Raw genomic sequence first — 15,162 nt, 5'->3', positions numbered from 1 at the left:
ATTGCCAACCTTGTTTTAAAACAGAAGCCTCAGCACTCCCTGAAATTGTTCTTAGTTTTTCTTACTCTATTCTTATGCTATCCATCCCCTCTTCCCACCATGGCAACTAGACTCTTATTTTTATGATTGCTTTATGATATTTTTCTAAAGAACTGTCATTTACTTTTACCAAACGGAAAACAGAGATGATGTGGGTTTTTTTATCTCTTACTTGGCAGTCCAGCAGTAACTTAACTAAGTGAGCAGTAGCCTTTTTAAGGTAACATAGAATTTTAAAGTCTGTCCCAGATGTAATTCTAATATGTCCAGTGACACTGCAGAAAATGTTAATTTCCCCAGAACTATGTCTTATTCTGGGATGTGTGCATGCTTGTGTGCGTGCTGGTAGATGTTACAGTCAAGTAAAATGTCAGCACAGTAATTATAGACCAAAAAAGTTCAAAGAATTGATACTGTTCAAAGGAAAATTCGCAATTTAGAAACTCACAATTTAAAAAAGCATTTTTTTTTCGCTGGGTGGAGTAGTTACCATTCTAAGATGAAGTCTATAATAGCATAAAAATCCCTCCGGATAAGAAGGAGTGTGTCGTTTGAGTTTTCCAGCCCATCTTATGAGATTTCAGAACTCCTTAAGCGCTTAGCTTCTGGTGTTTTTCGGATTAGGAATGTGCGTTCTTGTAGAGAATTAGAAGGCAAATGTTAGGCTTGTCAGCATCTGAGGACCACAGAAGCAGTCCACCCATTGTTTGAGTCACGCTCCCAGGGCCCGGCACTTTTCACTGAGGAGCCTGCTTTTGAAGTGTTTTCTTTGCTTAATTTTCTCCACCTTTGAGATCCTTTCAGAAGTATTTTCTTTTAAAATATCATGCATTCTTCTTTAGAAGAATTGGTCTTTCTAATAATACAAAGAAACAGGATACTTGTAATCTGTCAAGTATGGCTAAAAACATTAAGGACAGATAGAATGAGCGTTGTGGAAGAAGTTTGGCAGTCTAATTATAAATCGACTTTTTCTTTCTCTTTTTAATTTAGTCTGACTATAGAGAACTATATCTAGGCAAGAAAATAAGAACTTTTGGTTTCATTTTAAAATTGCAATTGGTTTTTTTCATACATAATGGGAGATCAAAATGGAAATCCTTCTTTGGCATTACAGTTATATATTGGAGTCTTGCTTGTATATGAAAATAATTGAAGGGCTAATAAAAATTCTACTCAAAACCAATGCCTGTTATTTTATGGAGTTGCTTTTAAAAAATTAACGAAGATGACCATAAAATTGTAAGGAAATTTTAAGTTTAAAAAAGAGCATAAACTATTAACATGGGTTTCAGAAAAGAAAATAGCAATTCCTAAAATAGTTCTTGTAGTCCTATGTATGTATGTATGTAAATGGATTTATGAATTTAAATACAGGATTTAAGAATTAGAGTATACTTTGATTCACAAAATAAATGAAAAGTAGCTGTTCTTACAGACCTATTTGTTGAGATGTAATCCACAGAATAATTACATAAATTGGTTCACTGTGCATCTCTCTGTTTACTAAGACTTACCAATAGGGTCACAGTTCTGAAGTCACTCCTGTTCTTTTTCTCAACTGCTCTAATACATCTGTGTCCTTTGTCTCAGGTCGTAGCATCTTTAATTTCAACATCTGGTAGACTCATTCGTAGTTTCATTTTGTGAAATCTTATTCTGACTTTTAACTGTTAGCCTCTGACACGTGCTTAAAATACTTCTTTTTGGGTTTTTTGGGTGTTCATCACTAGGACAAGTTATTAATGCTTGTAACACCAAGGATTTGTGGAGGATCTTCTATCACTATGAATCTGTCCTCCCTTAACGTGAACTATTTAAGGTAAAAATAGAAGGTGTCTATTTTTTTAACCTCAATACCTAATATAGTGCTTAACACAGAATAGTTACTGAATAAGTGTTTGTTGAATGAAAACATGTCCTGAGGTGTTGGGATTAAGAATGAAAACATTCTTTTCAACTTCTACCAGAGGAGCTAAGCAGTACTTCAGTGAGTAAGCCAGTTAGGAGATGATTTAGTTTCTGTTAAAAAAAAAAATCCTTGGCTGGGTATGGCGGCTCATGCCTATAATCGCAGCACTTTGGGAGGCCGAGTTGGGTGGATCACTTGAGGTCAAGAGTTCGAGAACACGCTGCTCAACATTGTGAAACTCCGTCTCTACTAAAAATACAAAAATTAGCCAGGCGTGGTGATGCATGCTTGTAATCCCAGCTACTTGGGAGGCTGAGGCAGGAGAATCACTTGAACCCTGGTGGTGGAGGTTGCAGTGAGCTGAGATCGCACCACTGCACTCCAGCCTTAGCAACAGAATGAGGCTACATCTTTTAAAAAAAAAACACGAAGATGATAAAACTGTTCCTTTTACACAGAGCTCTCAGTTAAACTTTTCTGACTCTGATTTTTAGGTTCATACCTAATGTTCAGTTCATGTTAATAAACATTTTTCATAAAAATATAACAGCAGTGGTGGTAGGATAACTAAACTATGTGAAGAAATAAATACATGGTCAGTTACATGAATTTGCATGAAGAAGTAACTTTTCAAACTGCGATTATTAGAAAAGGCCCTAATAGCACGGTGGCGCGTGCCTGTAATCCCAGCTACTCAGGAGGCTGAGGCAGGAGAATTGTCTGAACCAAGGAGGCGGAGGTTGCGGTGAGCCGAGATCGCGCCATTGCACTCCAGCCTGGGTAACGAGAGCGAAACTCCGTCTCAAAAAAAAAAAAGGCCCTAATAAAGTGCAATGAATCTATTATAAATTGTACAAAAGAGAGGGATAATAATGTAGGAATAAAATTTAAATTATAAATATAATTTCATAAGATGCAACCAAACCACCATTACTATTTTGTCTGACTTAATGTGATTCCCTGTTCATTATGCAGCCCAGTGGAATTTGATAATTGTGCAGTATTCTAAAGTTGCATCTTTTACTGTATTTAAAGTTAAATGGGCTATGTGCAGTGGGTCACACCTGTAATTCCTGCACTTTGGGAGGCCAGATTGGGAAGATCGCTTGAGGCTAGGAGTTTGAGACCACCCTTGGTAGCATAGTGAGACCCCAATCTCTACAAAAAATAATTACCTGGGTGTGGTGGTACATGCCTGTAGTCCTGGCTACTCAAGAGGCTGAGGAAGGAGGATTTCTTGAGCTTGGGAGGTTGAAGCTGCAGTAAGCTATGATTGCATCATGATACCACTGCACTCCATCCTGGGTGACAGAGCAGACCTTGTTTTTAAAAAAAAAAAAAAAAAACGTTAAATGATATGTGCCATTTGGAAGTGACAAGACTTCATCAGCGTAGGGGCTGGCAGCAGCTTTTCTGGTGGTAGCTTTTTTCCCCTTTCTCCTGTCATGACTTAAAAATAATAATTTGCCGGGCATGGTGTTCACTCTTGTAATCCTAGCACCTTGGGAGGCTGAGGCACTTGTGGCCGGGAGTTCGAGACTAGCCTGGGCAATGTAGTGGATGCCCTCCCTGCCACTATCTCTAAAAAGGAAGGAAAGTAACTGTTGATTTGCCTTCTAGTAGTGGGTGATGTTTGGAATTTCTAATGATTGCTAACCCATTAATTCTTCATTTATTGAACACCTCCTTGTGTTTCAGATGCAAAGAGGTACAAGGCTTTGTTTCCGACTCCCAAGGATCTTTCGGTCTAACTATGTGATATTTAAACTATTTGATTTCACATTAGTTGGACCTCTCTTGGAATTCAGTTTTGCTGTACCATTCTGAAACTTGAAGAGTATTCTGAGAGCCACCAAGCTGATTAAAGGATTAGAAAATGAGACTCGTGAAAAGAACTCAAGAAGAATTGAATTATTTGACAGAAAGGAGAGAAAGCTAAAGGGACATATATTAGTCATTTTTGAAGATGTAATGGATGATGACCATTTACTTCTAGTGTTGGCCAAAGATGGGAAAGGAAGAAGCGGATTAAACTGTAGAATGAGATATTAAGGTTAGACTTGAGCGTCTAAGAACACATGAATTATTTTGATATGGGTCCTCTTAATGAATGTAGTCCTGACACTTTTAAAGGATATTTTAAAACTACATTAAATATATTTTGTTTTCCCAAGTGAAATTGTGACTGAATTTAGGGATTAACAGAGAAAGAGTGTTCAAGTTTCTGTAGCATCTTTCAGAAAATCATAGAGCTTGACTAGGGAGAGAGCTGACACTCGGCTCCAGGACTTACATGATACTGAACCAGTAAAAAGCAAATGGTCACAGCAAGGGCAGTCCTCTTATAAGAGTACATCCTGTTTGTTTTTATAATATTTAAATTTTTTTTGTTTTACTTTTTTAGACAGGGTCTCACTGTCTTGCCCAGGCCATAGTGCAAAGGCTATTCACAGGTGTGGTCATACATGGTACACCCTTGAGCACCTGGGCTGAAGGCTTCCTCCTGCCCCGGCCTCCAGAGTAGCAGGGACTGCAGGCAGGAGCCACCACTCCCAGCTGTGCTTCTATAATCTTAATCATTTAGAAAATTGAAACTCATTTGCTACAGATAAACTTAAGAGCATGATTAAAGTTTATTTTTAAACAGCGTCTTATTCCCTTGCCCAGTTGCATATTGCTAGAGACAGTGTCTACTAAGAGTTAATGCCTCCTCTCACTTAGATTTGAAAGGCATTCTTGCCTTTAGCGTTTACAGCACTTTTTCAGACCCACAACAGCTTGATAACTTGGGTTAGTATTCTAAACCTTCAAAGAAAATGGAGAGTTAGAGTCCATCTGCTTTGTGATTTAACTCTTTTCAAAGCCTCTGATTTTTAAGCCCTTTCACTTCAGGTGCCAAATTTTCTCAAAGCACAAGACCCCATAGCGCAATCTTTCTCTCTGCCAAGTGAACAATTTTATGTCTGTTCCCTTACTATACAGCCACTGAAATCTAGTCTTCAGTAATATACTTAGAAGGTGTCTAGTGTTTTTCTTCATGAAAACCTTCTGTGTTGTATTACTTGTGGCCAGTCTTAGAAGTGTATGTACATATGTAGAACCTGAAAATATTTATTCCTTAGCTAAAAAGGGATAATAATTCTTCTCCTCATGCTTAAAAACATTTTAAATATAACAAAGCCTTTCTAATGACCAACTGGTTTTTATCTCTTCTTCATCCTTCATCTGATTAATCTCTTGTGTTTTTATTTCTCTCACTGGCAATGCCAAAGCTCTATTTGTACTGTTCTAATATAGGAAAAAGGCATGCTGCTCAGTTTAAGTATCCCAACTTTTGCCAAGAGATAATTAACCTCATCCCATCTGACCATCGACTTGCCAAAATCAAGTTTAATAGTGTGATTGAACAATTAGATGAACTACATGATCCTCGTAATTCATATTTTTACCAAGATTACAGTTTTCTGCATGATAGTAATGTAAATGCATCAGGAAAAGAGAGAACTGAAACTGACTTTTACTGGGTGCTTACTTTGAGCAAGCCTGTGTGCCAGGCAGTTTGTATGTTTGTATTTACGTGTGCGTGCGTGTGTGCGTGCGTGATGTTTAATTTGATGTTCATAGTCTTGAGGCTTTGTTATCCTTAACCTTGGTTTACAGATGAAGACTATGTAACGTGGAGAGGTTACATAACTTGCCCAAGATTTTAGGATGATTAAGTGGCAGTTCAAATACTGATTTACTTAAAAGTCATAGAGGAAAAAAATAATAATCAAAAGAATTCTGAAACAAAGCCCATGTCATCATAATCATGAGTACTTGGAAGAGAAGGGGCAGTGTTGAATTTGTCTTTTTGCAGCTTTAATTTTCTGTTTCTATTTCTGCCTGTTTCTTTTTTTTCTTTCGCATTATGTACATTTCTCTAAAGCCAGAATAATGAGTAACTTGAAAGGTTAAGGAAAAGAGGGGCTGGGGAGGCGAACTATTGTGGTCTCTTTATTTTTCATGCCTAAAGCATACAATGTAGTAATATCCGTCGTCTTCCAAAAAAAATCAGTGAACGTGGTTCCTTACTTAGCTCACATTAATGGCCATATGAGTGCATGCTGAAAATGTGTAGTAAGGAAAGCAAGGACATAATTAGCATAACAAGCCGTTCTAATAGAATTAGCCTATAACTGAAGGAGGCAAGCGATTCCAAATCATTCTGTATTGTTCAGTACATTTTTTTTATATCAGGCATAAATTTAACTGTGTGTTGCAACCAGTGGCAACCTATCATAGAGGTTTGGGTTTTTTTTTAAATCAAGACATATTGTTTGAATCTTGCTCCTCCATTAACTGTAATACTGTTTGTCTTAAAATATTATGCTTATACAGTAAACATTATGTTAGAATAAATCTGAAAAAAAAAATTAGTTGCCTAGGAGTGGCAGTGGATGCTTAAAAAAAAACCATTTTCAATATATTTAAAGAAGAAGATTATTTATATGACTTGGGGCTTAAACGTTGATTTGGGGCCTAAAATACATTTAAAACTACATTCGAAATGAAATTTTGGCCTGGTTCAAGTAGGTGCTCGGTAAGTGAGTGCTGAACGAATGTGCTAATAAATAACTAAACAGCCATACAAATAAATACCATGTCAAGGAAGATTCAGTATCTCAAACCAAATGCAGGGATTAATTTAAATGCACTTATATGGGTTTTAAATTGTTGCCCTTCAAAATGCAATAATGTATTTATTGATCTTGATTTTATGATTTGTAAAATCTGCTTTTTTAAATTTCCTAAAATTAAATTTAACAATTTAAGTCAATCTTCCACTCTCTGGAATTACTTTTTTTTTTTTCCACAAACACTTAAGAGTGTTTCTAAAAGGATAACTTCCCAGGTCCTAATTCTTGATCCGGAAAGTAATAGTAGTACTTTTCTTTTTGTTTAGTCTCTTTCTCTGACCAAATATGCCACCAACTTGAGTCTCATTGTTCCTAGCCCATTAAGAACAAGAGAGGTTTTACCCCACTTCCCAGCCCTTTTCTTAGAATGTAGAAGTCTGGCTAGAAGGCACAGCAACCTCCCACCTTCCTAGCAGACCAAGGATTCCTACTGTCAGATGCAGTGGGCATGAAAGCAGCAATTTTACAGCACAAAAACTGCAATAACATTGACTTCGGTTGGCTGAGACTGAAATGCACACAGGCCCTGCTCAGTCTTGGTTGCTTACGCACCAGCTTCCCTTGGCTTTTTGCCACATTGTGCATTTCAGAGACAAGTCCTTTCAGGAGAAAGCATTTTGCTTGTAACTTGCAGTGCAGTGAACAGACCATTCAGGCATAGTTTATTGCATTACAAACTCAACTACGCAAACTATCCCAAAATTGAATACAACAAAGTAATTAGTGAAATCATTTGGTCATGAGAATTCATGAGTAGGAACTGTCCTATTTAAAAAATAAAATTTTTCTTTTCTAAAGAATTATTTAAAACTTTATATTTGGAGAATGGTAGCTTATCTCTTAGTAGTTTTACTTGCGTAGTGAAGCTTAAGGTCACCAATTTACGAATGTCTTCCTCTTCCTACTCCCCTGTAGCCAACACTTTGTTGAATTAATTTGGAAAATCTTAAGAGCGCACCCACATTATGTTATAAAGCGAACACTGAAATGACGATGACCCAGTCCTACGCAGACTGAAGTGTCGGCATATCAACCCTATGTTACTATATAAAGAATAGGCAGAAAAAAGCATACAAAAACATCTCAATAGACTGACTCATGCGGAACTAGGTAAAATATGCATATACTTTGTGGTGTCCTTAGAAGACAGACAAGGGAAGGCAAGAGGGCTGTACATTAGGTTACCCTAGAGGCAATATTCATTTTATCAACAGTTCATTCATTCCTGCAGCCAGTTTAAAAGCATACATCCAATGTGTACTAAAAACCAGTTGCTAAATATGGTTACCAGGCATTTTCTTCTTCCACGAGATTGTCCTAGGTTCTGTGTTTGTTTGTGTTTTTTTTTTTGTGGGGCTTTTTTCGGAGAACTTTAAAACTTAGAAAATCTCATGTAAAATAGAAATTAAACGACTTTTCTACTTAACATTGTATCTGATGATTGTCTGTTTATAAACCAATTGTGTTTATACTAGTCAGAGCCAACTGCAGATTTCAAAAGGATATTACCAAAAGCAGACAAAATGGTTAGCACATTTGTTAACTGGGACCCCATTTACTGTTTCTGTCCAACTCAAATCACTTTGTGGACTAAGTACTCTGACTGAGCTTCATTAGAATCGTTAGTGTCTGTAAGTAAATTGTGATGTACTTGAATCTCTGCAGTTGCGTTTATTTTTCACATTTTGTCCAAGTAAACCAGGGCTCGGCTCTTAACATTTTTAAATACTCGTTTCTATTTAAAAAAAGGACAGGGGCCTTTTGAGCTAATAGATGAGCCCTCATTTCTATGGAACCTAAGCAAGACCCTATCAATCCATGTGCTAATGGTCGTTCTTATCGATGAACTTGGCCCTTGCTCTGTTGATTGAATTTGCATAGTCTCTAGCTGGTGGTGCCTAAAGAGAAGCCCAGGGTACATTTTGGAGGTAAAGTTCAAACCACACAGCTTCCCTTTTTGCATCCCACAGATTCTCATCTCTGCTCTCTCCCCAAACCTCCAGCTGTTGCACTGTCACCAGCCCAGCTGGGATTCAGAATCACTTTTGATGTAATTTATATACCTCAGAAACACTTTTACCTAGATGTCTCTACCATTCATACATGTTTACACTGATTTCCTTCTGAGTAAGTACATATAACTTTCCAAATGTCTAACCTGCCTGTTGCTTAGTTGCAGTCCTAGTTTATTTCTGGCTTGATCTGATTGATTTCCGTTTCTTTCGAGTATTAGAAAGGGAGAATTTGCAGAGGTGCTTAGTAGGCTTTGCTGGGTACCTTCTGCTTTCAGCTATGGCTACGATCTGATTTCCCCTGAATGCATGAAGAAAGGGTTTAAATGGCATCTGAGGTAATCTTGAGTTTCTGGGTTACTTTGCAGTAGCTTGCCCTCCAAGGAGTGCACAAGAGAAAAGAATGGGAATGACCCTACCCGCTCCGTATATGCCTGTAGCGAAAACGCTTCAGAAAACAAGTGATGCGCTCCTAATGAATTGTGCGTTTGGGTCTTTGAATGTGCACAGCATCTCCATCAAGTTTTTACAGCTGGACTCTAGCGGTAATTGCCACTGGGATGAGATGCACAACATGGGGTGTTGAAGCTAAGTACTTGTAGTGTTTTAGTGGCCAAAAATATATGGCGTGGTAGGAGCATCGGGCTTCATGAAATTCACACTTGTATGTCTCCATGTTCCTCACCCATTTCTGACGTGCCGCTGATTTGCCAGCAGGCTACTCTAGATGAAGAGGATAAAAATGGCAAAGCTGAAGGATGCTGTTTCTTAAAAGATACTGTATATCAATAGAGTAAGAGGACGCGGGTTGGGGATGTAAATGCATAAAAAGGCCTCTGTAGTCGTTCCACAGTGAAGACAATTGGTATTAATCTCATCAATGCAACAAAATGAAAAAGATAACAGTTTTAATCTTATTAGAGTACAAAATGGCATGCATTAAAGTATTTCTCCTAATGTAAACAATAATTCTATATTTCTGTGGCATCAGCTCTCACATCCCTTGTCCTGATTTGTCATTAGATATAAATCAGTTTTTATGCTTCTTCCAGAGAACCTTTAAAGCCTAATGTTTCCTTATTGGAGATGTTATAATTCCAAAGAGGGTAAAATTGATAGTTTCACTACAGAAAACTATTATATCCAAAATTATGATATAAAAGAATAATCCAGATGCTCATGCTGATCCACCCTTATGGTTATTTAAGGTATAATCAATGAGGCTTGGAATTTAATGCAATTCCATTGGCATCATAATTTTCCAGGGTGTCAGCTGTGACCATTGAGTCCCCAACCCAGTTAAATTATCCTTTCACATTATTCTTTGCCTTTTCTGTTTTTTTCTTTCTTTCTTTTTTCTTTATTCCTCAGGGGTTTTTTTGAAAATCAATCTCTCTTGCATCCATCCAACCAAATTATTTTACAGTGCTTACATTAACCTATATTTTAAAAGCAGTTTATGTTGTAGATATTAATTAATCCTGAGAACAATAAAATACACAGCAGATAATTGTTTGAATTAAATTTGTCAAAAGTGGTATAATACAAAGATTGCCCTCAAACTGCTGAAAGGAGTCATTTTCCTTGTTTCCATAGAAATGAAGAGTTCCTTATTCTTTGGTCCTTACTCAGATCATACTACTTTTGTTTAATTACAATGAAATAGTAACCACTCATCAAAAGATTCTTTGTTCTATTTAGAATTCAAACTTTTGTTCTCCTGAACATATTTACCTGCCTTTTTCTAAGATTACTTTCTAATGGCAAAACCAGAAAATGGCAACATGATAGCCTGAATTGAGGAGTAAAATGCTTACCGAAGGCAAGTACCCTGTAATAAACGCAGAGATTTTCTATTGATTTTTTTAATGCCCAAAGTTTGTTGTATGTTTTTTATAAAGATTTTGACTCCACGGGTCATTTTAAGCTTTATTTCATTCACAGTTTCTTTACACCTCATGCTTTTATTGAAATTTAATTTGAGAAATGGAGAATTAAGAATCCTTATACATTCTGTCAAGAGCAGCTAGCCCTGTGGTTAATGGGTACAAATAAATAGAGTGAATAAGATCTAGTATTTGAAAGCACAACAGAGTGACTGTCGTCAATAATAATTTAATTGTACATTTTAAAATAATTGAGTATAATTGGATTGTTTATACCACAAAGAATAAATGCTTCAGATGATGGATAACCCATTTACCCTGATGTGATTATTACACATTGTATCCCTGCATCAAAATAGCTCATGTACCACACAAATACATATATATATATATATATGCCAACCATGTACCCATAACATTTTAAAAAGGTTTTTTTTAGAGAGTAACTATCCCCACAACAGTACATCATACACACACACACACACACACACACACACACACGCATGCACGCACACACACCCTGAATCCTGGCAACATTGTAGTACACAGTAATACGTTACTTGAATTGAAACTGCAGAAGTAATTTAATGCAAACACACACCCCCACATATATACTCTTTATTCATTAAAAGACAAAAAAGAAAACCTAAAAAATTGAAGTGTGAAGACCGTTTGGAATGTTTGTTTTACCATGTTTTCTCAAATTTCCTCTTTAAAATTAACTTGAGAGTAGATTCCATTCCCAAGGTGATTCAGCCATTTAATATTTCAAAACTTTAGCTATTCCCTAGAGTTCTTTGCCCCCTCTGCTGCTTCTCCTGCAAACAGAGATTTCCCGGTAATGCCAGCAGAAGCACCAGAGTGAAGCGAATGCAGTCGCTCTGCTGGGGAAGAGAGGTTTTCAAGAGAAGCAAAGGCAAAGGCATGGTTTCCCTTTTTCTTTCCTACTGGTTAATGCCATCAGTGGGTGGTCATGCCTGCTCTGTTCTTGAACAAAGGACTTCCTTCTCAGAAGCAGCAGGAATAAAGCCGACAAGTATCCCATCTGTTTCATGCTGCTTCTCCAATTCCCATGGGATAGCACCAGCGGTTCTGCTGGTGCCACAGGGAAACAAGGCAGTAGGGTATCATAAATGAACAGATCCTGCTTGAATGAAAGAGAAGGAGAAAATAAAATACTAAATATCAATGTAAAGAATAGAGGATAAGTGAATGGGCAAAGACATAATTCCTCAGAGAAGACAAATGTTTTAGAGATAGTCTCTCTATTTGGTGTAGGGTCTGAAAGTTGACATATGTACATATTTTAGAAGTAGTGTAGGATAGGGTACATCCATTTCTCCCCATTCATGGACAGAGAAGTGGTCCTGCATGAAGAATGCATGGTTTAATTTGAGGAACATTTCCACTGATCGTAAATTCTGGCCTTTGCTGTTACTGTCTGCAAATGGGAAGAAAAATGATAAGCAAATTCAAAAGCCAAAGAGATGTAATACTTATAATGAATAATTGAAAAAAAGAGAAAATAAGAAGATAGACTCAAACAACCTTGATGGAAATTTCTAAAATTGGATTGGACGATGATTGTACAGCTTTGTAAATTTATTAAAAATTGTATTTATGGGCCAGGCACAGTGGCTCATGCCTGTAATTCCAGCACTTTGGGAGGCCCAGGCGGTTGGATCACCTGAGGTTGGGAGTTCCTGACCAGCCTGACCAACATGGAGAAACCCCGATGCTACTAAAAAAGAAAAAATACCAAAAATTAGCCAGGCGTGTAGCGCATGCCTGTAATCCCACGTACTGAGAAGGCTGAGGCAGGAGAATCACTTAAACCCTGGAGTCGGAGGTTGCTGTGAGCTGAGATAGCACCATTGCACTCCAGCCTGGGCAACAAGAGCAAAACTCCATCTCAAAAAAAAAAAATGTAGGTATGAATTCAGAATTATAGATATTATAGTATATAAATATCTAAATAAAATTGATTTTAAAAATTAACAGATAATAGCTCTTTACAATGTTAAGTCCTTCCAAATATGTAACAGCATAGGAAAATGCTCGTAATAGTGATACATGGAAGACAGCAAAGCAGAACTATGCAGTACGATCTGGGGTCTGACAATATTTATATATTAAAAAAACAAGAAAGAAACAAACCAGATTTTCTCTGGGTGATGGATTATGGATCGTTTTAGTTTTCTCTTTTCTGAGTTTTTTTAGATTTCTGTAGTTTTGTGTTTCTGAATGTCTGCACTAAACGTGACATTTTATGATGAAAACATAAAATATTTTTAATGGGAAGACTTTTTGTCAGTACCTGTCAGAATTGTTTATGTGGATAAACAATTTTAGTTTCTCGTTTCTCTAGATGGATAAACAATTTTAGTTTCTCGTTTCTCTAGATGGATAAACAATTTTAGTTTCTCATTTCTCTAGATGGATAAACAATTTTAGTTTCTCATTTCTCTGGTCAGATCTATAGAATTATATAGAATAGTTATATAAGTGATTAAGTATTTAAGTATTATGTGGATTTTTTTTTTTTTTTTGAGATAGAGTCTTATTCTGTCGCCCAGGCTGGAGTGCTGTGGTGCGATCCCAATTCACTGCAGCCTCTGCCTCCCGGGTTCAAGCAGTTTTCTGCCTCAGCCTCCTGAGTAGCTAGGATTATAGGCACCCACCACACCTAACTAATTTTTGTATTTTTAGCAGAGACAGAGTTTCACCATCTTGGCCAGGCTGGTCTTGAACTTCTGACCTCGTGATCCACCTGTCTTGGCCTCCCAAAGTGCCAGGATTACAGCATGAGCCACCTCGCCCGGCCTTTCATGGATATTAAAAGCAACCTAAATGCCCATCAAAAGGGAATTCATGCTATATCATAATACTGTTCAGTTGTTATAAAGGAATGAACCTTAACAAGTATATATTATGTTGCTGAAAAGTAATTGCTGTTTTTGCTATTAAAAGGAATGGCAAAACTGCAATTACTTTTGCACCAACCTATATAAGACATATTGTACATATACGATCTAAACAATCTTTATATATATAAACATACCCTAACTTGAAAAAATACCTATGTTCTATTGTAGAGTAGATAAAAAAGCAGTTTATCAAACAATATAAAGATTAATTCCATTTTCTTTTTCTTTTTGAGATGCAGTCACTCTGTCACCCAGGCTGGAGTGCAATGGTGCCATCTTGGCTCACTGATCCTCTGCCTCCTGGGTTCAAGCATTCTCCTGCCTCAGCCTCCTGAGTAGCTGGATTACAGGTGTGCGACACCATACCTGGCTAATGTTTATATTTTTAGTAGAGACGGGGTTTCACCATGTTGGTCAGGCTGCTCTCGAATTCCTGACTTCATGATCTGCCTGCCTCGGCCTCTGAAAGTGCTGGGATTACAGGTGTGAGCCACTGAGTTAGGCCAAGATTAATTGTATTTTCAAAAAATGTATGTGAGTGCAAGATTGTCCAGGCAGCGTTAGGCTGTGTAAGAAACACAAACATTATTCTTTTAAGTGAACTAAGGTTTAATTTGAGCCAGTATTCCAGCCAGCGGTAAGAACTCATTGAGCAGATACAGTCAAATCAGAGTTTCTTACTAACTTCTTTATCCCATCCTAGGAATAGGATTAGACAAATGTCCCAGTATGGCGAGTGCTGTATGCTGAATTGTGTCCTCTCAAATTTATATATTTAAGTCCTAATCACAATTTTTTTGAGGACTTCCGCCCTCCAGAACTATGAGAAATGGTTCTGTTGTTCCAGCCACTGTTGCCTCATGAGTCCACACTCATCACAAGACCATTTCTGAATTCTGTCCTTCTCTTAGTCATTTTGATGCCATTTTTTGACTCAAGAAAATGTATGGCTGCCCCACCATGGTACCCTGGGCATAGCCGAGGTTGGGTTGGAGGTGGGGGTTGGAGCAGGCTGTCGCTTTGAGGCTGTCTCGGTTTCATCTGCCAAAACACCTTACACAGACACCCTTACTCCTACGCTACTTTACCATCCTGGAAAAGGAGCAAGATCTTGCCACACTTTGATTCGTCTTTTGTTTCTGTTATTATATCCAGCTTTGTGGTGGGTGCAGCATGAAGCAGAACATCTCAGCACATCAACAGCTTGCCTAATTCTCTTCCACTCCAGTCATGCAATCATAGTCAGGTACTGTGGGGGTCAAGGGGCCAGGCTCTGGCAAAGTGACCTCTGAGTACTCAGGAGTTCTTTGCCAACCTCATTGTTTCTAGCCTAAGTCCAAGCCTTTGAAACTTAAAGATCAATTATTTATTCTTTACTTTTGCTTTAACAGCTGTTTTTTTCCTAAGGCACCATGTACTCACAGAATATGGAGAAAGGTACAGGAGAAAATGCAGTGGTGGTGATGGTAGGAAACCTTAATTAATATTTCAAAATGTTACTCTGGTATACTGGGTTATCTTGGAAGTTAAGCTTAGAGCCGGGCATGGTGGCTCATATCTGTAATCCCAGCACTTCGGGAGGCTGAGTCGGGCAGATCACCTGAAGTCAGGAGTTCAAGACAAGTCTGGTCAACATGGCGAAACCCCCTCTCTACAAAAATACAAAAATTAGCCACGTATGGTGGCATGTGCCTATAATCCCAGCTA

At 37.6% G+C, this 15,162-nt stretch overlaps 1 protein-coding gene across 38 annotated transcripts in view; it reads left to right on the top strand.

Moving 5' to 3' along the window:
- The window catches only part of TENM3 (teneurin transmembrane protein 3), a 651,969-nt gene that overhangs the window by 399,020 nt on the left and 237,787 nt on the right, over nucleotides 1-15,162 (top strand). The gene's annotated exons all lie outside the window — the stretch shown is intronic.

Source organism: Callithrix jacchus, chromosome 3 (genome assembly GCF_049354715.1).
Source record: "Callithrix jacchus isolate 240 chromosome 3, calJac240_pri, whole genome shotgun sequence".
Lineage (NCBI taxonomy): Eukaryota > Metazoa > Chordata > Mammalia > Primates > Cebidae > Callithrix > Callithrix jacchus.
Note: the sequence above shows the minus strand (reverse complement) of the source record. Positions and strands in the feature narration are given on the sequence as shown.